Source organism: Agelaius phoeniceus, chromosome 1, assembly GCF_051311805.1.
Source record: "Agelaius phoeniceus isolate bAgePho1 chromosome 1, bAgePho1.hap1, whole genome shotgun sequence".
Taxonomy (NCBI): Eukaryota; Metazoa; Chordata; class Aves; order Passeriformes; family Icteridae; genus Agelaius; species Agelaius phoeniceus.
This window is the reverse complement of record NC_135265.1, coordinates 116,093,397-116,117,875: the sequence shown is the minus strand read 5'-3', so window position 1 is coordinate 116,117,875 and position 24,479 is coordinate 116,093,397. Positions and strand designations below refer to the sequence as shown.

The 24,479-nt window shown below is 40.0% G+C and overlaps 1 protein-coding gene across 4 annotated transcripts in view; it reads right to left on the bottom strand.

Moving 5' to 3' along the window:
- The window catches only part of FAM110B (family with sequence similarity 110 member B), a 114,363-nt gene that overhangs the window by 5,421 nt on the left and 84,463 nt on the right, over nt 1–24,479 (bottom strand). For all 4 annotated transcript variants that reach the window (XM_054638867.2, XM_077185810.1, XM_077185805.1 and 1 more), the window contains one exon: nt 13,783–13,849. The gene's annotated coding sequence lies outside the window, so the exon portion shown is untranslated. The remainder of the gene's footprint in view (nt 1–13,782; nt 13,850–24,479) is intronic.

Below are 24,479 nucleotides of genomic sequence, written 5' to 3'. Positions count from 1 at the left end.
TCCCTGAAAGAGAAAAAGCTTTCCTCATTTGAATCAACATATTTATTGGTACTGTTTTGAAATTAAGTATGAAACTTCCAAATGCGCAGAAGGCAATTCCAACTTGCATCTGCACACACATTTCTCTTCCGTACACACAAAGCAAATCTTTCCACATTGCCAGCTCAGAGCTGAGAGCTGGATGGCTAAGTGTCTGTATAAATACCCCATTGATGTGTATATTTAATACTTGTGTGCAGAAATCAAATCTGTGTGAGAGCAGGGGCTTTGTCAAGAGGATGAAAACCCCACAAACAACCGAGCTCTCAGTACTTAACACTGTCACCCAACTGAGTTAATACTACTTGAGCAAGCAAGAGAACTCTCCTGCTAGACCACTGTCATTAAAGGTGACCATGTCCTGCCCCTGAGGACAGCTGCCAACTCCATTCTCCTCTGGTGGGTGGCTCCGCACACCGCTACAGATCAGAGCCATGGGAACCAAGGCCTCCAGCTCAAGGCTGCTTTTGGAAGTCTTTTCCCAGCATTTAACAACTTCCTCACTTTGGATAGCTTTCATCAATGTCAGCAAGCATTGCCCAGTAGGCTGAGCATCCACACTGGCTTCAGCACCACACTTAAAAAGGAAAAAAAAGAAGAAAAGTAAATCCCACCATGCACGCATGTTCATCTGAGAGAACAAGTGTGTTTGTTTGCAAGCACATATGGAGCCAGGTGCCCCGGAGTCCATGGAAATATGCTGCAACTGGCAGTGTGCTTCAGGCATGTCTAGAAAGAAAAGCAAAGACCTGGTGAGGAGCCAGGACAGAAACGTCCACCTGAGCCAGCACAGGGAGCCTGGGGGGTAACAGCCAAGTGGTTTTGTGGCCAGCCATGGAGGCTTTGTACCTGTGGGGCTGCTGCTATAAATTAAGGAACATACAGCTATGAAAAGGAATCAACTTTTTGTGTATTGTTTAAATTGCTCCATTTCACTGAAGTGCCGCATTAAAGTATCACCAGAAATCTTATTCAGTATTCTCATCTCAGAGAGATAAAAATTACTAACCAGATACAGTAAAAAAAGAAAGTGTGATGAAAGAGAGGTGGATGAATGTAAAATCTAATGAAACTTCTGCCTGTGCTGGTGATGGTTGCAGGCTGTTCCTACTGCTAACTGGGAAAACGAGTTCAATTTTTACCAGCTTCTCTTCTGTCCATGGGCACCTGAAACACCACAGCAACACTACAGAACCTTGCTACTTATTAATTTTATTGTTAATAGGAGGCTGAGAGCAGCAGTACAGTGATGTCTCAGGAAGACTCAGATTCCAGTTGTGAAGATCATCATTGCAGCAACCAGGGCATAGAAGTGGCTTTTTTTCTGGCTTGAACTCCAAAGAAACTCATGGCTTAGGCATCTGAATTCCCTTTCCCTGTTGGGTACATCTCTGGTACCAGTAACATCCTGCAGAAACTCAGGGGCAAACAGGTTTTCTTCACCCACTCCCAGAAAACATGTGAAATATATCTAGGGACTCAAGAAATGTTCCTTTCTCTCTGTTTACATCCAGTGGTCTGCTGTATAGCTGTAATCCTTCTATGGACTGAACAGTCTTTTTCAGGATTTACTCTGGATTTCCATTACTGCTCTTCCTTACAAAACTACTAGACTTAAGAAATTATTTCAAGAGAAACAAAGACAAAAATCTTGCAGATGCATTCAAACATAGTTCTATTTAACACCATGTATACATTAATAAAACCTGTCTGAAAGGTCTTACTGAGCTCCTCTAATATCCCACAACTATTCCACACCTTCTGAGTAGAATACAAAATGCACAAAATTTTGGGTTTTTAAAGCTGCATTTTCAGCCAGACACTTCAATTCAGGATTCCTTTGTGGCAGAGGCAGAGATTCAAAGCACTTAATTCATTCTAGGCATCACAATTTAATCACTCTTGAGTCCATAATATGCTTGTCAGATATTCATATTTAAATAACCAATGCTCTATCTGCATGATTTAGGGGAACACAACACAGCCCAGAGCAGCAATAGCTATACAAGTAACATTAACTATGAATAAATCTCCTGTAACATATTCTTTCCTTACTTTAAAACCGAGGCAGTAGGAAGAGATAAACTATGCAGAAACTTTGGAATCCTAGGTCCATATATTCTGAATATGCAGTTTCTTGAAATGTATGAGAAATTTATGAACAAAGCCCATTGTGGCAAGTATTTATTTCTAGCACTATTATGAATACAATAGCATTGTGCAATAACAGAGTTCATTTTTTCCTCTCATACCTAAAACTGCATTCTAAACACAGACTGAATGGTGTCAACTGACAGTAAATGACACACTTCCCTCCTCCGTTCTGTGGTGTCCTGTAGCTCCTACGCATTTGGCCACGTTTCACCCAGTCTTTGTCTAAAAGTATCCACAGAAAGGCATGACATATTTTAGCAGTATTCAAGCTACAGAAAAAGCAGAAAAAAGCCATGTGAAAACGTGGTCCAAATGAAACGAGTGAAATTTCTGTCCTTGACTTTGGTGAGGACATTGCTTCACCTGACAAAGTTACAGTGAAGCTCATTCTCCTAATTCATCCCTCTGGGACAGCAGATGAAGGGATTGCACAGAAGGGAGGATGATGTACAGTGGATAAATATAATGAAGGCTGACAGCCTTTACTCTGCCTTCCTTGATATTTAAAGGCCTGTGTCAATTTTATTTTCCAGGTGATAAAATATAACTACCACGGCCTCAAGATGCACCATAACATGACATAAATTCCAGTATAAATAATCAAGTGGCTGCAACAGGACTCAAAGAGATCACACAACAAAACTTACACAGGAACACAGGACACAGATGGGAAATCTCAGGTTCCCCTAATACCTGGGTGCACTTCAGAGCTGCAGGCCCCATAATGAAGATACTGTTTATTTAACAGTCGCTGCAAAGCCTACAAATGAGAGCTTCACTGAGAATCACTGGCTACAGGTCTGTGTGCTAAGTTATACTAATATGTATGCCTAAAACTGATACAAGTTATTCTGTGGATAATTGCCATTGTAAACCTCACATATTTATGCTACTAAGTTTAAAAAAAACAGGCAAAGCCTAAGTAAACTTGGCTGAAATTGATAAAAGGTCATCCATATCCAGAATGGCAGCAGTATTTCATTTTTTAAGCCAATTTTAGATAAAGATGTGTATGCTGTGTAGTCTTGGTCTCACATAATATTAACTGTCAAGATAAAGCATGAGGAGATGAAATAGTCTTTCAGATCTACCATCACTCAAAATACAAATGAAAGTGCCTGTTTTCAGGCTCTGTTCCTCCCTAAAACACGGTACAGTGAACAGCAAGAGCAACAGGCATCTGTTCAAGTATACATTTAAACCTTCAAAAGGTCATGAATAATGTGAACTACAGTGACCTGAAACTAAGGGTGGCAGAATTATGTAGGCAAGAGAAATTCCCACCAAATGGGAAGGTAGTAACCTCGGCGGTCACTTTTCACTGCTGATGTGTTACTTCCAACCAAAAAAAACCCAAACTAAAACTAGCCTTGTTTGCAATAGCTTGCATAGCTGGGCATAATACAGGCTGATATATTTTTGCTAATTCTGCTTGGCTCTTACATCAAAGGCTTTTAAGACAAAACTCTCCATAAATAAAACAGTGTCACCACTGAGCACTCTTTCTATTTCAATGTGCAGTGAAAATGATGAGGCTTAAAGCAAGACATTGCCCTAACCAGAAATGCTAACACTGTTAAGTTGAAATAGCTGCTGGAAAATCCATGGAGGTATAAACATCTGGAAAGCAGGAAAGCAACCTAGCAGCTATACTTACATACTAACCCTGTAATGTATGCCTAGGTCTCACTGGGAGGTAGACAGAGATGCCTCTTTGAAAGAAAAAACTTTAGAAAGTATTTTGCTTCTTTTTAGTTCTGAAATCCATCACTGTTACATCTCCTACCCAGTAGCAGTAATCCACTCTCAGTGATGCTTCTGGGTTAAAATACTGCCCTATAGATATCTCACAACAATGAAAACTCTGATTTCTTTCAACAGGCTGCATAAATGTAGAAGAAAGCCCAGAAATGAAATTCCCCTATCTTCCAATGAGACAGTACAAACCAAAATAAAATGTCTTATTATTTAGAGCAATACTACAGGCTGTGTTTGTAAAAGCTGTAGTAGAAATCAGTTCTGGTTTTTCTTCGGATGCCTGTGTTGCTTAGACAGCATTGTGCCCTTTGCAGTAATTTCAGCTGTCATTTAAACAACAAAACAAAACAAAACAAAACAAAACAAACAAAAAAAAAACCCCAACAAACCAAAGAAGGGGCTAAAAATTCTCATAAGGAATATAACGTTTTACTACATTTGTAGCCTTATGTGAATATTTCTATTTCAGTGTGCATTTTATGGGAATGGTGCTCTAAACACTTCACAAAGTTTTAGGAAACACTCTTACTGCTTGTTCATCAGCCAGTGTCAATGGTCTCAAATCTAAACTGTTTTTATACTTTTAATTCCACATCTCTCCATAACCATCATGTTTTAAATTTAAAGCCTCCTCCTTACAATAAGGCCACAATTCCCAGTTTATCCTGTGGTGTCCTGAGCCTACACAGTTTTCCTAGGATCTTTTATGCACTTTTAGAGATCAACATAATCCCCTTTTTCAATACAGGATACTTGGCTCTGGTGTTCAGTTACATTTCAGAGGTTCATCAAACCTGATATAGGTCCCTGCTGTACCAAGTCCCACCTGCTTGGTCCCTCTTCTCTGGAAAAAGGGAGGTTTTTACTTCTCTCCTACTTCTGCAAGATGCAGTAACTCCTGCTCTGCTCTGATGGAAGGAGCAGTGCTATCTGCACTACACCCTCCCTTTTTTTTCTACTGATAGGAAAAGCTAGCATCTCATCTTCTTGCTCCTGGAAGATGTCTTTCATGGCCATGTTTGGATTTGGCATCCTGGTAAACCACCTTTTTTTCCTGGTAGTAGTACTTCCAATGTGTGGGGGGAAAAAGTCAATTGGGGGGTCACTGCTGCAAAGTGGGGAAAAAACAGAGGGAGACAGAAGAAAAAAAATTATTTCAATTATGAAGCTCAGCAAAAATGTTTTAAATTGAAAACTTTTCATTTTAGTTCTCATCTCAAGTCCATGGTAATTCTTAACAAGCCCACTTTCAGAGTGAGACATATTTTAAGCCACCAAAATCTTATGGCAGTAAGTTCCATAGAAATCATATGCACTTGCAAAGAAGGAAATAAAAATCTATCTGCAAAAATGTGGAGATACATCTGCAAAACACCCTCCTCCTTCTAGTTTTACTACAGACACATCACCTCACTAGCAGGATTCTCAGGCTCCATCACCCATGTGGTACCCCCAATAACACTGCCAAGTCTGGCCCTCAACAGCAGAAGCTCAAGTCTCATCAGTAATCAGGCAGCTGGGAAACAGCTCAGTAACTTCTGCAGCATCCCTCACCAAAAAAATTATAGCTATAAACTCACCTACAGAACATACATCTTGATAGCAGTATTTTCAAAATGCCAATTCTGAACCATTTGTCACACTGGGATAAATTAAACATAGTCCCAAATCCTTTAAATGTTTGAAAACTTGTATGAATGTTAAAGCACTCTACTGCAGCATAGCAGTGCAGCTATGGGATAGACTTGGCCTTAATTACACTATGGGGTAAGCCCTAAAACATAAATCATTTTTTCTTAGAAGAACTTTTTATCTTGGAAATACTAAGAAATCAAACCAGATTTAAATGGATAAAGTGCAAGTATAGATTTTCAAAATGAATGTTTATATTAAATGTGCAGTGTGCCTACCAACACAGCCTTGTAGTCAAAGACTTAAGGACCCATGACCAGAAGACTTCTGTAGGTTCATCTCCTTTCTGGCTACTGCTGCATGGCAACATCAAGCTGAGCCTTCAAAACTCATCAGCACTGAAACACACACACCTAAATGGCATTTTCTGTGGGGAAACAGAGTCTGTGCTCACCATTTATGTGACAGCAGTACTCATAAAATCTTGGGTAGATTATGTTTAAGCTTGGATCTCACCACAAAGCACGTGTTCCTCTGCCAGTACTTTTCTCCCTCAACTAATACACTGAGAATCACTTGTGAACTCTTCTGCCTGGCTACAAGGCCTCAGCTATGTCCTGAACATCAAACCAAGGCAAAACCTGGACACTTTCCTCATCTCCCATGTGACTTCTATGGCTGCCCATCTCTCCTGTTTCACATCTATGGAAGGGAACTGTGAAAAATCTGGAATGATCATGAGCATGTAGGATAGAAAGCATGTTCAGGGAAAGAGACCCCATGGGCATGTCCTGAGCACCCATGCCACCTAGCATAAGTGAAGTTCTTATTTCTTCTAAAAGACATGCAAGCAACTAAGCCTAATGATATTCCCCAAACTGTAGAAAAACCAGGGACCTCCTCACCTTAGTCATCCACACTGTCTCACCCAGCACGTAGCTGCCAGACCTCAAAACACAGTCAAAGCTGGGGAGGATGACAAAGAAAACACTTCCTCCTCCATTGGATTTGGAGTCCAGACTGGAAGCAGCCTTCCAGGGCAGATACTCAAAGTACCAGGCTACACCTTGTATTATACAAATATCTCAAATGTGGCTGTCCAGGGTGCCAGACTCTTTCCAGTGGTGCCAGTGACAGGATAAGGAGCAATGGCCAGAAACAAAAACAGAGGAAGTTCCACAGAGGAAGAACTTCCTTACACTGAGGGTGGCAGAGCACTGGAACAGGCTCAGGGAGGTTGTGGAGTTTCCCTCTCTGGAGACATTCAAAATCCACCTGGACACCTTCCTGTGTCACCTGCTCCAGGTGACCCTGACTGGGCAGGTGGGTTGGATGAGGTGATCTCCAGAGGTGCCTTCCAACCCTAACAATTTTGTGATCAGTATGTAGAGACAGATCCTTTTCCAAAACTTGCTTTCAAAGACTTCCACTTCAAAACAAACAAACAAACAAAAAGTACTAGCAAGGTTTCTTTAAATAAAGAAAAGAGCAGAAAAAGACCACATATGGTACTTGACAAGGAAATTGGGTTACTAATCCTGCTCCAGTGCAATTAAGTAATTTCTAGCAAGTAGGACATTTCAGCTGAAATAGGAAGACCAAGTCAGTTCTTCCTCAGGAGGTCAGAAACTCACCCCAGTTTGGGGACTGGGGATTTGATCCAATCTCTCATTTCACAAAAGAGTTCAGTAATCTCTGATTTTATGTACATAAACACTGCTGCCAGCTTCTTCATGTGGGAATGGCAAGAATTTACCCAACTGTCATAAAAAGGCCCAAGGCCCTGAAATATCAAGCTGCCATGTTTAGACTCTTGGTTATTGATGAAAGTTCTCTAAAACTGTTTACAATGAGAAATACATTAAAGGAGCATAATATCATAGGTATGAAGAGATTTTATGTGAGAAATAACCATAAACTCACAATGAAAACAGCTTCAGTTAGACACTCCCTTGCAATTACTCATCCTGCAAAACTCCAGAAATGTTCAAATACATGAAGACCCAAAGTAAACAAATACAGCCCAGAAAAGAAAAACAATTCCAATAATTTATGCAGTGAAAAAAACAGAAACCATAAAGAGCTATTATAAATAGAAAAAGACACCATACTTAAAATTTCCTTTCCTTTAGAGATGTATATAGTAAAAGAATCTTTTGAAAATACCTATTTTCAAAGTTTCAAAACAAAGCTTAATAGCACCTTCCTGAAGTTTCTTACATGTTGTGAAAACACATTTGAAAGAAACAGTGCCTAAGCATACAGAATATTTCTTATAATACTTGTCAAGATTTTAAAAGCAAGAACCCAGAAAGCCACCTAATTATTTATATTTAAATATTTTCTTACTTTAACAGCTTGTTACATGGAAAATTCTTTTTAATAAATTCTATACAGGAACACAAGCATTTAATCTTTAGAAATAAATATTAAAATAAAGCTAATTAATGTCTGCTACTGAGATTAAAAACTTACAAGGCCACCTTTGAGAGGCAGTACAGTAGGCACAATTAAAAATGAGCATAGTAAAACCAGTACCATCAGAAAAATGATAATGTTCAGCCAGGGGGATACAATAGAGCGGCCTAATTCTGACAATTGCAGACTTTGAGCTGCTCTTCTGATTAGCTGTGGGGTCTTGTTTGTCAAAACTCTTTGCATTAAACAGCCTTTTCTGTAACATGAGATATTACTGCAGTAAGGTCAGAATGGCTATTTAAAAATAATGTCTACAAATGAATTGCCCTGAGTTAACCATTTCTAAGCATTTCATTTCTAAGCTCTACACACATGAAATATTGCATATTTTTTTTTCTTAAATAAACACACTATAAAAGTTTTGACTAAGGAAAAACAAATCTAGTCTTTTTAAAATTACATTTGGAAAAAAAAAAACCAGCAAAAATAAACCATACATGATTTACAGCAGTGTTCTAGGGCACTGCAACCCTCAGAGAAACTCCATGAATCATTTCTTTCATTTTTAAATGGTAAAATTATATTTTTCTCTAGATAAGAGAATATTTTCCCATACCACAGGATAGTTCATTCTCCGTTTCTCCAACCTCATGTCTAAAGGTACATGTTGTTAGAAGTCAAGAAAGAAAACTGAAGGCATGCATAGCATTATGTCTTGAAGATGTATCTGTATATTACAGAGTTCTTCAAGCAGATGGTTGAACATACCAGTTTTGGCACTGGAACACAAGGCAGTCTAGGTCTTCATTGTTATGATGATGTTGCAATTAATGATTACAGCTGTAAAACTAAACACAAGTGCTACACTTGTGCATGGTCACACACTTGTGTGTGTAACCACTCACACTATACCAGCATTGACTACAGCTGTTGAGGTGTTTGCTGTTAGAATACACTGAGTATATTTTCTTCTTGGCTGCTGTATGGGGAATAGATGCCACAGAGTCCACATGTTAAGCTACAGATCTTCACAAACTGTTCACAACCTATTTAACTGGAGATGAACATCCAGCTCCAGAAAGGCCAGTAAGGCGTTTGACCCTGTCTCTCACAACAACTTGTCAATGAGCATCCAAACTTTTGTTTAATATGCAAATTTGACACTCAAAGTGGGGCTTTGTATTACTGATTAATTTAATGATCTTCACTAAAACAATATTCTTGAAAAGCCTCATTTTAGAAATCAGAATCTCCAGATTCTTTTGAATGGTTTTTGCCTATCTGAGGGGTTAGGTGAAGTTATGATGATGATGATGCTGGAAATTCTTCCTGACTCTGATTTTAAGAAACCATAAAATCCTCACCATCTTAAAGAAAACAAAAGCTATATCAAGTCATGACCACTACATTTAATTAAATGGAGAGAGGAAGGCAGTGCAGGGACTCTGCAAAAAGAAACAAACAAAACAAACAAACTAAAGAAACCCAAAACCTGGAATTGTGAGTGTGGAGACAGACATAAGAAAAGTGAGAAATGACAAGACACAGAGAAGTAAAGAGAAATGCTATTAGCCAGGCAAAGAGAGGAGAAGGTGTTGGGAATAGAGGAAGAAGCACTGAAGAGTGAGTTGGGAAGCAGGAGTAGATTACAAGGACAGAGAAGGATTATAGGAAAAAGGAAGAGACAGCTCAAGCTCTCTTCCTCATCTCCTCTCGCAGCTCCTCCATCCTGCAGAAGGAACAGAGCTGGCATAAGGGCATTGTGGAGAAAGGTGATGCTCTCAGTGAAGCTCCTCCTGAAGCAAAGCTCCTGCTAACCCAGACCATTTGGTTTGCAGCAGAGAGATACATCTTCTCTCTCCTGCAGCCTCTGTGCCTGGGGCACACTCTCTGCTGAGCTCAGAAGGCTGAGGGCAAAGGAGTTGGCACTGGGTGGTTGGCAGGAACATATCACAGAGGGATGCCAGGCTCAGAGCATCGTGCACTTTCAGGATGAAAATGCATAGTGGAGTAAATCCAGCAACCAGAAATACTGACCAGTCAATTGAATGAGTGCTGAGGTTTGCTGCAGACTCCTCAGTAAATCCAGTTCTTCTTTTTGGCAATGCTTCAGACCCCTTTCACATGCTGATTGCATGACCAGATACACAACAGGCTTGTCCCTGCGATGCCTGAACTAGGGATGCTCTCCACCCTGTCCTCACAGGTGTCACAGACTATTGCTTAGAAAGTCTGCTTAAACCACTCCTCCATTCCTGCCCTCCCTGAGAGTATCAGACTACCCTAGGATTGCTACAGATCCATTCTCCTCTAAGATATGTGACACACAGCCACACTTATAGATCTCCCCTCTTCTGTAAACAAAAGTAAATCTCCCAACTGGAAGTTAATACAGGATTGATATTGGCTGCCCAAAGTAACGTAAGAAATTCATCCCAAACTCAGAAAGTGGATAGAGGTATGCCAGTCTTGTATCTACTGCTTTATCTTTTTTTAAGAGATGAGTATCAGCAAAGTTTTCTAGTAGTTGACTGAAACTACTTAACCCTGCATGGCAGAGTTAAGATGCCTAAACCAGACAAATAATGGGATGTGGAAACCAAGGTGCCAAACCTCAAATGAGGACACATGGTGTCTCTTTTTTCATCTGCCCATGCCTGCTTCATAAAGGTAACCTCTCCTGCCAAGCTGCTCTGCCAGCACACCATCCCCAACCACTGCTGGGGAGCTGAGTCCCTCCACTGAAGGTGTCCCTCAGTCCCAGTTCCAGCTCATCACTGATCTGGACTGGTTTCAAGGCATTCTTTAAAAGTTAATGTAAAGGGAGGGCTGGTTGTGTCACCCCAGCCAGGACTGAATGCTGCTTTCATCATAAATCACAAATCCAATTTTTTCTGTTGACAAAATGAGCAATATATTTCCAACAAAACCACAGACCTACTGGAGCATCTGTATGAACACAAAACATTGAATCCCATTTCTAAGATGGCAGAAATAAATCCCCTACAGCATGACATGAAGGAGGTAAAAATATGAAATGTGACTGTAAAATTAGTGTAGGTTAACTTGTGATCACAAAAATTAACACAGATCTTTGAATGTTCCTCGTGTCAGTCACAGCTAAAATGCTTTTGCTGCCTTAATTTCATACTATGTATCTGGAATTTCAAGTTCCCAATTCCTCAGCTGATAGAAATGGCTTCTGAGATGATTTTCACATTCTGGGAACAGATTTTTACCCTTAAATTAGCCATGTGTACCCTCAGACTTAACATTTTGTCTTGAAATAAAACAGCAGTGATAATTGTTAATTTAAGACCCCACACAATGCAAATTTATGTTCTGGAGCCAAATATGCTGGTTGGAAACAGATGAACATGAAATGCCTTTTACTGAGCAGAATTAAAACTAAGTATTTGTGAAGTGTGTTGCTAATTTGACACATGACACATCAGACATTGATTACTGATTTTTTTTTTCTTTGCTACAATGAAATACCTTATCAATCTTTCAAGAATTTTACAACCATGGCTACGAAGTGCCACATGTTCACCTCCTGTCCAGTCCTCTCCTCATGGGTTTCAGCTGGTTTACTTGTACTCACCAAGGATGAAGTTACTCTTTCCATTATTCCTGACACTGGATTCCTGACACCTTTTGTTTTGGAGCTTTAGTGACAAAAATAAAGATTTTTAAGCTTTAATGATCATCTTCTGCTCAGACCTTGAGGTCAAGCTCAGTGTTGTGGATGGACTTGTGCCTGAGGACTGGAAAAAAGCACCCCAGCTTTCAAAATGGGCAGAAAAGAGGATACAGGGAACTACCACCCTCACCTTCCTCCCTGGAAAGGTGATGGAGGGGCTCATTCTGGAGGCCATCTCTAGCCACATGGATAACAAGAAGGTGCTCAGGAGTACCAGTATCACTAGTATCAGTTTAATACCTCACTAAAAGTAAATAATGCTTGACCAACTTGATTGCTTTCTGTGATGAAACAACTACCTGGATGCATGGAGGGAGAGCAGTGGATATTGATGACCTTGACTTCAGTAAGGCTTTTGACCCTGTCTCACAACATCCTCACAGGCAAACTCTGGAAGTGTGGGCTGGATGCCTGGACAGTGAGGTGGATTAAGAAGAGGCTAAACAGCAGATCCCAAGGGTCATTTTCAGGGGCACAGGGTCTAGTCAGGGGCCTGTCATCATTGGTGTCCCCCAGAGTTCTGTACTGGGCTCAGTACTGCTGAACTTGTTCATCAGTGGCTGGGATGAAGAGGCAGATGCCTCCTCAGCAACTTCACTGATGACACCAGGCTGGGAGCAGTGGTCAGTTCTGCAGAGAGCTGTGTAGTCCTTCAGAGGGACCTCAACAGTCTGGAGAGATGGGCAGAGAAGAATCTTCTGAACTTTAACAAGGGCAAATGCAGGGCCCTGCACCTGGGGAGGAACAACTGCATGCACCAGCTCAGGCTGGGGACTGACCTGCTGGAAAGCAGCTCTGCAGAGCTGGTGGCCAAGAAGGCCAAAGGTGTCCTGGGCTGCATTAGGAATGACATTGCCAGCAGGTTGAGGGAGGTGATCCTGCCCCTCTCCTCAGCCCTGATGAGGCCACATCTGGAGTGCTGTGTCAGTTCTGGCCTCCTCAGGACAAGAGAGACATGGAGCTCCTGGAGCAGCTCCAGCAAAGGGCAATAAAGATGATTAAGGGAGTGGAGCATCTCTCTTATGAGGAAAGGCTGAGGGAGTTGGGCCTGTTCAGCCCCGAGAAGAGATGACTGAGAGGGGATCTCATCAATGTCTATCAGTATCTGAAGGGAGGGTGCCAAGAGGATGGATCCAGGCTCTTCTCAGAGGTGCAAAGCAACAGAACAAGAGGCAACAGGCAGAATCTGATCCACAGGAAGTTCCACCTGAATATGAGGAAGAACTTCTTTACCAGCAGAACTTCTTTACCAAGCACTAGAACAGATTGCCCAGAAAGAATGTAGAGTCTCCCTCACTAGACATATTCAAGAACTGTCTGGACAAAATTCTGTACCATGTACTTTATGATGATGCTGCTTAAGCAGGGAGGTTGGACCAGATGACCCACTATGGTCCCTTCCAAACCTCACCCATTCTCTGATTCTGTGTGACTCAGTATTTGGAAAGCAGTACTAATAACCAAATAAGTAACAGAAAGCTCTGAAGTGCTGAGCTTACCAGTGCTCATTTGCACTGAAGGTCTCTGTTACAAAAAGCTAACGTAATCTACTGAATGGAAAAACAGCAACCAAAGTACAGTCTGGGAATAAAGGATGGTAAAAAGCCTGGAACTACTGGAATACTTCCAAAAAGGAGTCAGGTAAGTAACAGAAATAAATAGAAAGCTCTGGAGGACTAAGGCAAGAAGTGTTTACTTGCACTGGAGGTCTCCATTGTAAAAGGTAAAACAAATTTACTGAATGGAGCGACTGTAACCAAAGTACAGGTTGGAAATAAAGGGTGAGAAAAAGCCTGGAACTACTGGAGTACTTCCAAAAAGGATTCTGCAACACATACATGGCTGTGTGACTGAGGCCAGCAAGAGATGAGAAAGCCTCAATCTTTCTGAAATTGCATTCAACAATATACTTGCAACTAATGAATCTGCCAATCCAATGGACTAGTAAAGGTGGAAGAAGAGAAACTCATTATCACAACAAGATAGCAGAGGAGGACATAGTAAAATCATTCTGGAACAACTTTCCTTTTATCAACCCCTAAGGGAAAAAAAAAGTGCATTTTAATTCAAAAAGGTACCTGTAAAAGCAGAATGCCAGACTCTAGTCCACACTCCAAACAGGAGAATGTAATACTCCAAAGGACTCTGAAAAAAAAAGACAAAAAAGATTATATGAAAAAGGCATTAAAAAACCCCAAAACACAACCTAGCAGTAACACTGCAGGTGCATGTACGTCAGTGTTGAAGGTCATGGAAACAGGACACCAAGGCCAGCCCATGCTAGGAGAAGGGAGAGGAAGAAGTGCAAGACAGCCACAGCAGCAATTGGGACTATTTCACATGAAAGGTGAGATAAATGATGACATCAACGTGGCTGAAGCCTGTGAGCTGTGTAATAATAACAACAATAATTAATAGGTCATTAGGGAAGTCTCAGAACACAAGCTTGCCTTGATGCAGTATCTGATGTGTGAGATGAAATGCATCTGTGCTGGTGATCAATGAATAAATGCAAACAGGGCCAAAATGTCAAAATGCAGTTTTTAATTCACTGATGAAGGACAAAAAAAAAATTGTGCCTTTTAAGTTCCTGTTATAGATAACGATCCCTTTTGTTGTGTTTTTAGCTATTTCCAAATAAAGGAGAGAGAAAATACTGCAAAGAAAAAAACACAACTCTGTTTCTGTGATAAAAATTTAGTTGGGTATGGAATCAATGTCAGCTACTTTACAAGTAACTGAGGGGAAAATATCAATATGTAAATGTTAGTGTTATTTCAGGGCAGCTGCTAGTTGATTTTGACATGAAAATATGGAATCTACAGTGATGGTCTATTTTTCCATATTCAAAGTTAAGGCCAAAGAGCAAAATATTTGTGTGCTCAAAAACCCTCCCCTCCGCACCTCCCTTGCTGGGAGGGATGACAGGATATGTTCCAAGCTAACAACAAAAAGCACAAAAAATCTACTATTTAATTTTTATATGTCTATATGCAAAATTTTTGCTTTTTTTTCTTAGTCACTTTCCCTTTTCTAAAATATTTATTTTAGACAATGCTTTTTAAAACCATGGTATTGTCTTTACAAAACACTACTTCCATCTAGTCAATCAATACATCTTTCATTTTCATATGCAACATCTTCTCCTTTTTCTACACAAAATTATTACCTACTTTGTGGAGTTTTAAATCAGTTATTAAAGTCCACACAGAAAAAAACCCAAACCTTTATATTTTGTGTCATCTGCTAAAAATGATTGCAAATATCCTCACAATAGACTGACAGAAAAGCACATAATTTTAAAATTTTGAGATAATTTTCCTGTAATTAAGCATTTGTATATGCAATAGGTAAGGGAGAAATAAGTCAGTGTATTTCTTAGGGAGGAAAACACCTGTGCTGTGGGATGCAGCTTTCTATACCTCTTTTTATGTGGAAAATAAAGCAGTAATGGAGGAAGGGAAGAAGCAGTTTTCCTTTCTGCTGTGAGGCTGGTGACAGCCAGCAGAAGGGGAGAAATGCCAAGCTAAGGAAGACCCAATACCATAATGGCTTTTAAGAGAGCTCCAGAACACAGTTATCACATAAGTGCATGCACAAAGGAGTTCTCATCTTTTTGTACCAACAAGAATACACTTTTACTTTTTAAACAATACAAGTATATAGACATAATGACTAACATACATGTGGTTTGTTCCAATAGTGGTAATTCAAACAGACACATTTATGATATGAATGTCAGTGTGAACTATGAAATACATTGTTGTTTAGTGAACACCAGTGTACACTATATTAAGATTGTATAGCCTATTTTATGTTCTAAAGAGGTCGCAGTAATAAAAAGTGGAAGTATTAATACTGGAGTAGTTATTGTACAGTGATTTGCTGGAATCCTCTGGTGCCACAGTAAATATACAGCTCCAGGTCTCAAGGATTTCCCAAGAGGGTCTCTGTTAAATTGTGAAACCACCAGGAAAGCACACACCACACAGGCTTTACTGAGCTTGGCTCTGCACACAGGACAGAAATGACTGAAGGAGATATACATACAAAACTCAAACAGATAAATGTTCTGTGGAGCTTTCAGTGCATGACTGGTTTCATCATTCACGCCATGGAATAAAACCCCAACGATGCTATTCAGCACCTGCAACAGCAGAGTGCACTGACAAAACTGTCAATGGATAAAGCTTACAGAGTAATGTGGAGGCAGACCAAGTTCTGCACTAAGTTACAGACTGTGTAAATTCTTCAACATAACAACAATATTCTCATGCATGGGACTGTGCAGCAGCAGTGTGGACAGCCCTCTGTGAGGACTCATGTCTCTGCAGCAGGACAGCAAATCCTCAGGCAGCACTGGTAGATGCAGGATGAGCAGCCCAAGGCAGAACTCTGTACTAATTGCCCTGTTTGAGCAGATGAACTGCTCTGGTAATAGATGTCCAGTAGCACTTTATCAGTCCAAAACAGTGCCCTTCAGCAACACATCTCAGACAAATCTCTTAATCAACACAGCACCCTTAACACAGCTGAGAAGGGCCACATACACCACAGTGAATATTTTTAAACATTAACGCAGAACTGCAAGAAAAAGTAGAGAAAATGAAGAATATAGCATAAATTTCAGTAGAATTTATGAGCAAGGACTTATCAGGATAGCTAAAAGCACCAGATTCTCCTTTCACAATTGAATATACTGTTTAGCATAAGAGGTCTCACATGAATATTTTCCAAGTTCTAATTACTCACGCAAGTGCAATTCTTATGTGTTTAGCAAGCACCATGCCAGACCCCTGTCACCAAATTTTAGTTACTCCAGCTACCTCCCTGTATGGCCCAGTTCCAATGCAGAAGAACCCAGAAAGGCCACCAACAAGTTACATGCACTTGTTTTTCTCCATGAAAATATGAAATGAAGATGATAAATAGACAAGAAATAAACAGACTCTGCTTGTCCCACTCCTTCTATGGAATTTACAGTAGAATGCCAGGCCAGCCCTGCATTGGAAGAACCAACCTACTTGTGATAAACCAATACAAAATGCTTGGCCTCCAAGAAGGCAACTTATGTCTGACAATGACTGTAGTTGATTCTTAGGTGCTTTTTAATTCTTTCTTGCCTTCTTCCTGGATCTGGAGGCTCAGGATTTCATTTCTCCTGCAGGTGTATGACTCAGATGAAAATACAGCAGGATATGTTGCTGCACAGCTTTACACTGGATGCACAGTAGAGTTTGAAAATGTTTGTTACCACTGAGAGCTCAGTGCTTCTTCCTGGTGATGGACAGACCTGCTTCCTGCAGGCAGGCACTGTGGGGCACAGCTGCCACAGTGTGCAGTCACCATTCCATTCCTTCCTCACTGACAATCTTAGATCTATTTTTTTCCTTTAAGCAACTTAACAAGGCCTATGCAAGCAGATTTATATACCAGATTAACCCCTGGGTTCGAAGGGACCTTAAAGATCATTTGGTTCTAACATCCCCACCATGGCCAGGGACACCTTCTACTGGACCAAGCTGGCTCAAAGCCCCATCCAGCCTGGTTCACTCCAACAGGAAAGATTGATCTCTGCAATACTTCCTCTTAGGAACATTAGGTGCCTCCACAGTGCTTCTCTTAAAAATCAATAATAGATATGCTGATCTAGTGCCAAACACACAGTAGCTGAGATATGTGCAAAGAACTGATTGGTCACTGGCTCCTACTAGACAGGTGCAAATGGCCTCAACATGAATATTTAAAGCAACTGTCCTTATCTTTTCAGTTCTCTGAGAAAAAAGAGAGAGAGGAAGAAAAGAGAAAAAAAAAAAAAACAAACAAAAAAATACTCCAAACCATCTGAGATCCAAAACAACATAAGGACAGCCAATATCAGACTTCTCAAAATCCCAAAAATCATGACACTGAGTGGCATACACAAAGCTGGTTTCCCTTCTGAGCTTCAGCTAAGATTTAATCTCCTCTGTAAGGGCAGAAAATGCCTCACCTAGACAGGGAGCACCCAAACCAAACCAAGATAAGAAATTCTGGACTAGACTCAGACTGTAAAAAATATTAACTTCTTTAATTACATGGGTGTGAGCTACCACTTTCTCCTCTGAACTGACATTTCTCTGTAGCTTTTTTCGCTATAAAATCCCACACTCATTCAAATTTCTTTCCAAAAAAATCCTCCTGGAATGCCTAGAAAAACAGTCCACAATGGCTGGGCAGCTGGCATACTGCAATGGCTCATTATCCTAATTTCAACGGGAAATCACTTATCTGCTGCTGAAATCAAGGTCAAGTGGAAAATTTTAACAACCAATATGAGGAGATTTGTGCATCTAAAGTTAAGTTTGTAACTAGATAAATTCTAAACATTTTTACCATTTTTTAGAAATGTATTTTTTTAACCATTTGGTAAGCAAAAGGATATGCCAATTGTTCAGGCAGGAGTGATGCTCCTTTTCAAGACAGACTGACTGACTTGGGGACAGCCACACCCAGGCTGGGTACTGGCAGAACAGAAACTCTCCTGCCATTTGTGGTGCCAGGCCACTCCAGTAATACAACACATTTAGAAGACTCATTAAATAAGATCTTCACAATGAGGTTGAGACCTTTAGAACTAAGAGTCATTGAAATGTGAACATAACACACAAAACTACAGAAAACTCCACCTTGTTTCACCAGTGGTCCCTTGCCAGTTGAATATTCTTACAATAAAAAGCACCCATGATATGAGAAAAACAAATCTCAGAGTCCTGTGACTGGCATTGCACATTCAAAATTTAAAAACCCCAAAGGAAGGAATGACCAAAGTGTTTGCCACATAAGCAAGAGCCCAGTGAGGATTTTAAAATGGAGAAGGAGGCCAGCCTAACATCTGGATTTCTTATTTGAGATACATCTGAAGAATGGAAGAGACATCTGTCCCTGGATATTATCAGCAGAGGGACACATAACAAATTCTCAAAGGCATTGTCAAGGATGTATCTTCTTCAGCATCTCTTAACTCAGAAGCATGGTGTGCCCCGTGCCTGGGGTAATCCTCACTGTAGTGAGGATTCAGGGATTGTAGCGGATTTTTCCTATTTTTACTTGCTGAAAAACAGGGAGTTTTATTCCTCAGACTGGCTCTTCTTTAGACAACCACAACCTGAGAATTGCCAAAGCTTATCTCAGTTTAATCTCAGAGATATGAATCTTAATGAACAATAATTAAGGCAAAGACTGTTTTGCCTTGCTGATGGAAACTGAAATGAAAGAAAAATGGGATTAAATTATTATGAAACAATTTTCAGATAGACACATCATGCCAACTAAATGCATCTTATGAAAAGCTAAAAAATTTATACCTAAATATACTTTCTATAGCTGCTCTCCTTTTTGCCTTCATACAGGTTGAGAGAAGTCTTGCCCTTGAACATTAAAAATCATGAAATACCACAACAGGAAAAGTGAAAACCACACATGAAACTTTATTTGAACTACCTGGGTGACAACAAATCTTAATTAGGACACCACACACCAATATGTGCAGACAAACAGAGAGGAATGCTCTGTGCCCAAGCTGGCCAAGCTGTAAATGAGTGGAGAGGGAGCTTGAAGCTGCTGCCCATGCTCTGCTGAGGAGCACACAGTGCATTAAATACACCAGGAGGTGGGAACCATAAGTTGCATGACACAGAAAAGCTTACTTCCAACATGTTTCCCATTAGGTTAAAAAAAAAATTAAAAAAAACCCAAACAAACAAAAAAAACACCTCCTAAACATACTTCTTTACAAAAATCAAAAATATTAATCTCACAGCTTTTTTGAAAAAAAAATGTAATAGAGGGGAAACAAAACAAACCCCAAACAATCAAGGCAGTGACATAGCTACAAAAAAGAAATGGAAATGTTTAAGAGAATGAAATTCAATTCATCACTGACCTCTGCCTGAATGAAACATTGGGAAATTTTGCTGGCTTTGGTAACTGCCAGCAAAAGGTGATTTGAAAAGTGTGATGGTTTATATGAAATATTCATACTTAGATGTGTCAGTGATCTTGCTCAGAAAGTGGACCTGGTGTTTCCCTTAATGGAATTCTCTGTTTCTTCACTTCCATGGTGGTTTTTTGTGTTGTTCTCAAAGGTTTTTTCCAACCTAGTCTATTCTGTGATTCTGTGTTTTGTTGGCTTTTTTTACAATGAGTCTCACATAATTATGATTCACAAATATTGCAGGTGGCCTCTCATTCTGAGAGTTAACATTGAACAGATTTTTAAACAAATATAATTTTATTTGGTATTGCCTAATCTACCAAAAAATAAAACCAACTTTTGAAATAAATAACTTAATTTGGAGAAATGTAACTGGAGCACATTTGAATCTTACTATCTTTCCCAACAGTTAATCCACATTGTAGACATAAAAAGGTTTTTATAAGCAGATATACTTTTTTTGTAATTTTTACCAAAAAAAGAAAGATGAATTCAGGCACTGAAAAAGCTAGGCTTGTATCTTTTGTGGAACTGCTTAATTAAGCCTAAATTCAGAAATTCTGTGTATACTTTCAAGAGGTACTTAGCATCCAAAAGTCAAACTGTGACCACGAAATAGGTGCTTGGTGTCTGTGGAGACCAAACTTAGCAAATCAAATTGGAATGTACAAAGTTGAAGACTGCCTTTTGGAATATTAGACTTTGTGCACTTTTGCTACATGAAGCAGGCACCGTGCAAGTGGAAGGAATATAGTCCATTCCTGCTCACATCCCTGGCCCATCACCCTTGGCAGCAGATCATACACACCTATTATTAACACCTCTTGCTGAAGAGGAGGAGATGAAAACAGGACTTAGCTGCATGTGTGCTGAAAGTACCAAAAGGGGATTCTTGCTTCCTGTCTACAAAAGAATCCCTTTGATTTTATGCAGTTGCCTAATTAAATTTCACTGTGCATATTAAGTTTTCAGATGTCTAGCTATTTTAAGCTCAGCCCCAAATCAAAAGAGCACATATTCATAAATGACCCTTTCACTAAAAGAAACAAAACCAAAAACTCAGATAAGGTTTGTTGTACATAAAGATATCCCCCACTCCAGATGACTCCTCAGTTCAACCAAGGAGAAGAGATCATGCACATAACTTTTAACTAGGTCACAAACTCTACCTGTCTAATATTTTATTCATGCACCTTGTAAAGGGATGCACATTATTTCAAGTTCCAAGAGGAGAATCATTCTATGAGCAACAGCTCTTCATGAGTGCTTCAATATTGTGTGGGGATTACTTTATTTTAGGGATGGAGAGACAGATCCAATTTCTTCAGTCAGTGAGAAATAACAACATAAAATCAAGTTGTCAATCTCTTGACATACTATTTGCTTTAACTTATACTCAATAGTTCCTTGATGAGTTGGTGGATTACTCCAGAAGAATTCTCAAATACTTGTAAGAAAAAGATGAATCGTCCCAAGTCTAAATTAGCCATGCAAATTTATACATATATTAGACAATATTTAATGGTCATAACGTTTTTAGAATATATATACAGAATAACTCTGTGTGAATTTTCAGCTGGGAGATAGTGGATATCTTTCAAAATTACATGAGAATTCATCAAATGCCATAGCTGTCTGCTCATTAACCTGAGTGTTTTAGCATGCCTGATCCTGCTTCTTAGGATCTTTACGATCTGATGTCTTCTTTTAGGCCAGTAGTTGTTACACCCGATTCACTGAGATTCAGAAATTCTATCTTGAAATTTTCTTTTTTCTCCCATAGCTAGGAAATGTTGGATATCTACACCACACTCAGCGAAAGACAAGGGCCTTTGCAGAGGTTAAAAGCAGGCTCTGGGCACTGAGCCAGTCTCCAAATGTTTTTTGCCCTGCTAAACTGTTTGGATTTGCTGTGAGAGTATACAGCAAATGGACAGAAACTCTTGAAATACCAGGGGCAACCTAATATAAAAAAAAAAGAGGGAAGCAGCAGAAGAAACTATTTAAGAGCCATTTTTCTGCTTCATTTGCTAACATAATATGACTTACACATAGATACTGGACTGGAGTAGCATCTGCCTTTTTGGGTTGGATGTTTGCATTTGACTGCAGTATATTTAATTTCACACTGGACAACACATTTTAAGTTCTTCAAGAAAAAAAGTCAGGATCAAGTCTTGCTGGATGGGTATAGTTGTAAAAATTAACATGATGAGAGATAAAAGCAACTGAGCTAAGACTTAACAGTTGCTTTTTTTCTTTTCTACTATCATACATAGAGTTTGGTGACATCATACCATACTATGATGAAAGCTATAGCTTGAAAATGCTACTGTTTTGGAGATGTCATGCAAAAAGTTTGAAAAAGGAAAGAAATTAAGGTCAGTTGACATGAAAAGAGAAACCAGTCTCAGGGTACTCATGGGATGCAGCACAGAAAAGTTTTTCCTGCCAGGAGCAGCACAGGCTGCCCAGTGCCACAGCCAGCTGAGGAGCTGGAGCACAGGAGGAGAGGGTGAGTGCACTGTGTTTGCTCAGTCATGAAAAGAGAGGGCTACAGGGAGACCTACCCACTACCTGCCACTGCCTGATGGGAGGGGACACAGACTGTCCTCAAAGGTACACAGGGAGGAAGGGGAGCATCAACCAGAGCTGCAACATGGGATATTACAGCCTTATATGGGGGAGAAAACCTTTTATTTTCAGGGAAGTGAATCACTGAAACAGAAGTCCAGAGAGTCTGCTGGACTTTCATCCTTGGAGATAATGCAAAGTGTCCTGTGCATGGCCTTGAGCAACCTGATCAGATGGGATTCAGGTTGGTCAGCAGGATGGGCTAGGTGACCTCTGCAAGTCCCCTCCAGCCTATATGATTCTCTGATCTCATCTTGCCACCTCATTGCAGTGGTGCCATAAGTCAAGAGTTTCTTTGTCTCACCCTCTCCCCAGCAGCAGATGATCCAGACATGGAAGACAGAGTAATGAATAAGTACATGTTTCAATTCATCACCATCTATATCCACCTCTTTCCATTCCTCCATGCTTGATAGACTGGAATATTTGCTTCTTAGTATGCACTGGGCATTCCCTCTGCTCTTTTGCTTTTTGCATCTCTAGGTGATTTACTTGCCAACAGCAAACAAAACAGGATGACTTGAGAAAATCAAGAAAACATGAGGAAGAGAACAAGAACCACACAGAGAAAGAAAAACATCATCTCTTCCTTTTTAGCAGCAGGCACCTGCAATTTATTCAGCAAGGCAGTGACTTAACATGCAGTGCTGTGCAGGACTGCTTTGTGTACAGCATTAAGGAATCGGTCCAGGAAAGGGGGTGAGAAGGATAAAAAGCTGCTAATGCCAGCATTTAACTGTGAGTAGAGGCTAAACAGAGGGCTGATGGGCTGTGCCATTCTGTGCAAGTCTGGTTGTCATGCTGAAAACATGCCCCAAATTCCCTGTATTGGTGATACAGATATGCAGGGATACACAGGGACACACATGATATACTGGGACAAAAATCAAGTGACGGGTGTAACAAATGCTGCTATTTAGAAACTGTCTAATCAAAGGAGATGATGCCCCAAAACATGTATTAGGCAGGGAAACTGCCAAAAGTGCTCCATAAAGTTCTAAGGTACATATCACATGGACTGAACTAGACAGTTCAACAATGATGTCATCTGGTCCTTGCAGCTCAAAGAAGGCCATATTGAGGCAGAACCGTGCAATGATTTTGTCAAAAGGAAATAGAAGATATGTAAGCAATATTGAGTTAGGCTGTTTGACTCTCCCCACTGCTTCTGCCAACAGTACAGGCAAGAACACACCAATATTTGCAGCCATACTGTACCAGTACCAGTACTGCCGGCAAACACTGAGCAACAGAGATCACTGAATTAATTTTTTCTGTTTAGTGAAAGTAAATAATAGCATTATTAGAGACTGACAGAGGACAAACAAACTAAAGCAACTCAGCAAACCCACACAAAACCTGGGTAATTAAACTCCCATTTTTCACAGCAAGGATGCCTGGAATCTCAACACTGCAAAGCATGTGACACTTCCCCCATTCAATTTTCCTTAAATCAGCTCTTTTTCTTCACTATCCCCACCAAACACAAACTACATTTTGAAAGGATCCATTTTAAGAGATAAGCACAACTCCATAATGAAGCTACTGAAATCAAAGCCCAACCCTCTGGTACTTTGTCACGTGGCTCCTGGGAAATGCTGCTGGGAGTCATTAAAGAAGCAAGTACTCAGTGGATTCTCACCTTAAGGATGTTCAGTGCAAGACAGATTCACAGCTATCTTATCTGCTAGTTACTAATGCAGAGAGCAAACTTTGTGCTCACCACCAGTGAGCCTCCAAATGGCTTTGCACTGCAGATGCTGCCCCCACTGGATGATACTACAAATGTGGTTCACAGTTGGTGAGGTTTCCAGGCAGCGTCTCTGCACTGCCAACAGTCTCTGCTTCAGTTAATTTTCTCATCTTATTGTCTATGCTGTCATTATCCAATCTGACTATTACACCAGCAAACCAGGAACCTGCTGCAAAGGAGTACTTATGAGGGTAGAAATGTTTTGCTTTAAATATTTTCTATGAAAGAATAAATACACACAGCTCCCACCTCTGCATCTTTGCTTTCAGGATCCAAGCATTATTAACAATCCTTTTGATAAGGAAACTATTATTGTTTTCACACAGTAAGAAGTGGTGCTAAGGATTAATAATATACATATGTAATGCTTTTTCATTTCATAATGAACAACTTATTTGCACTTATAACCTATA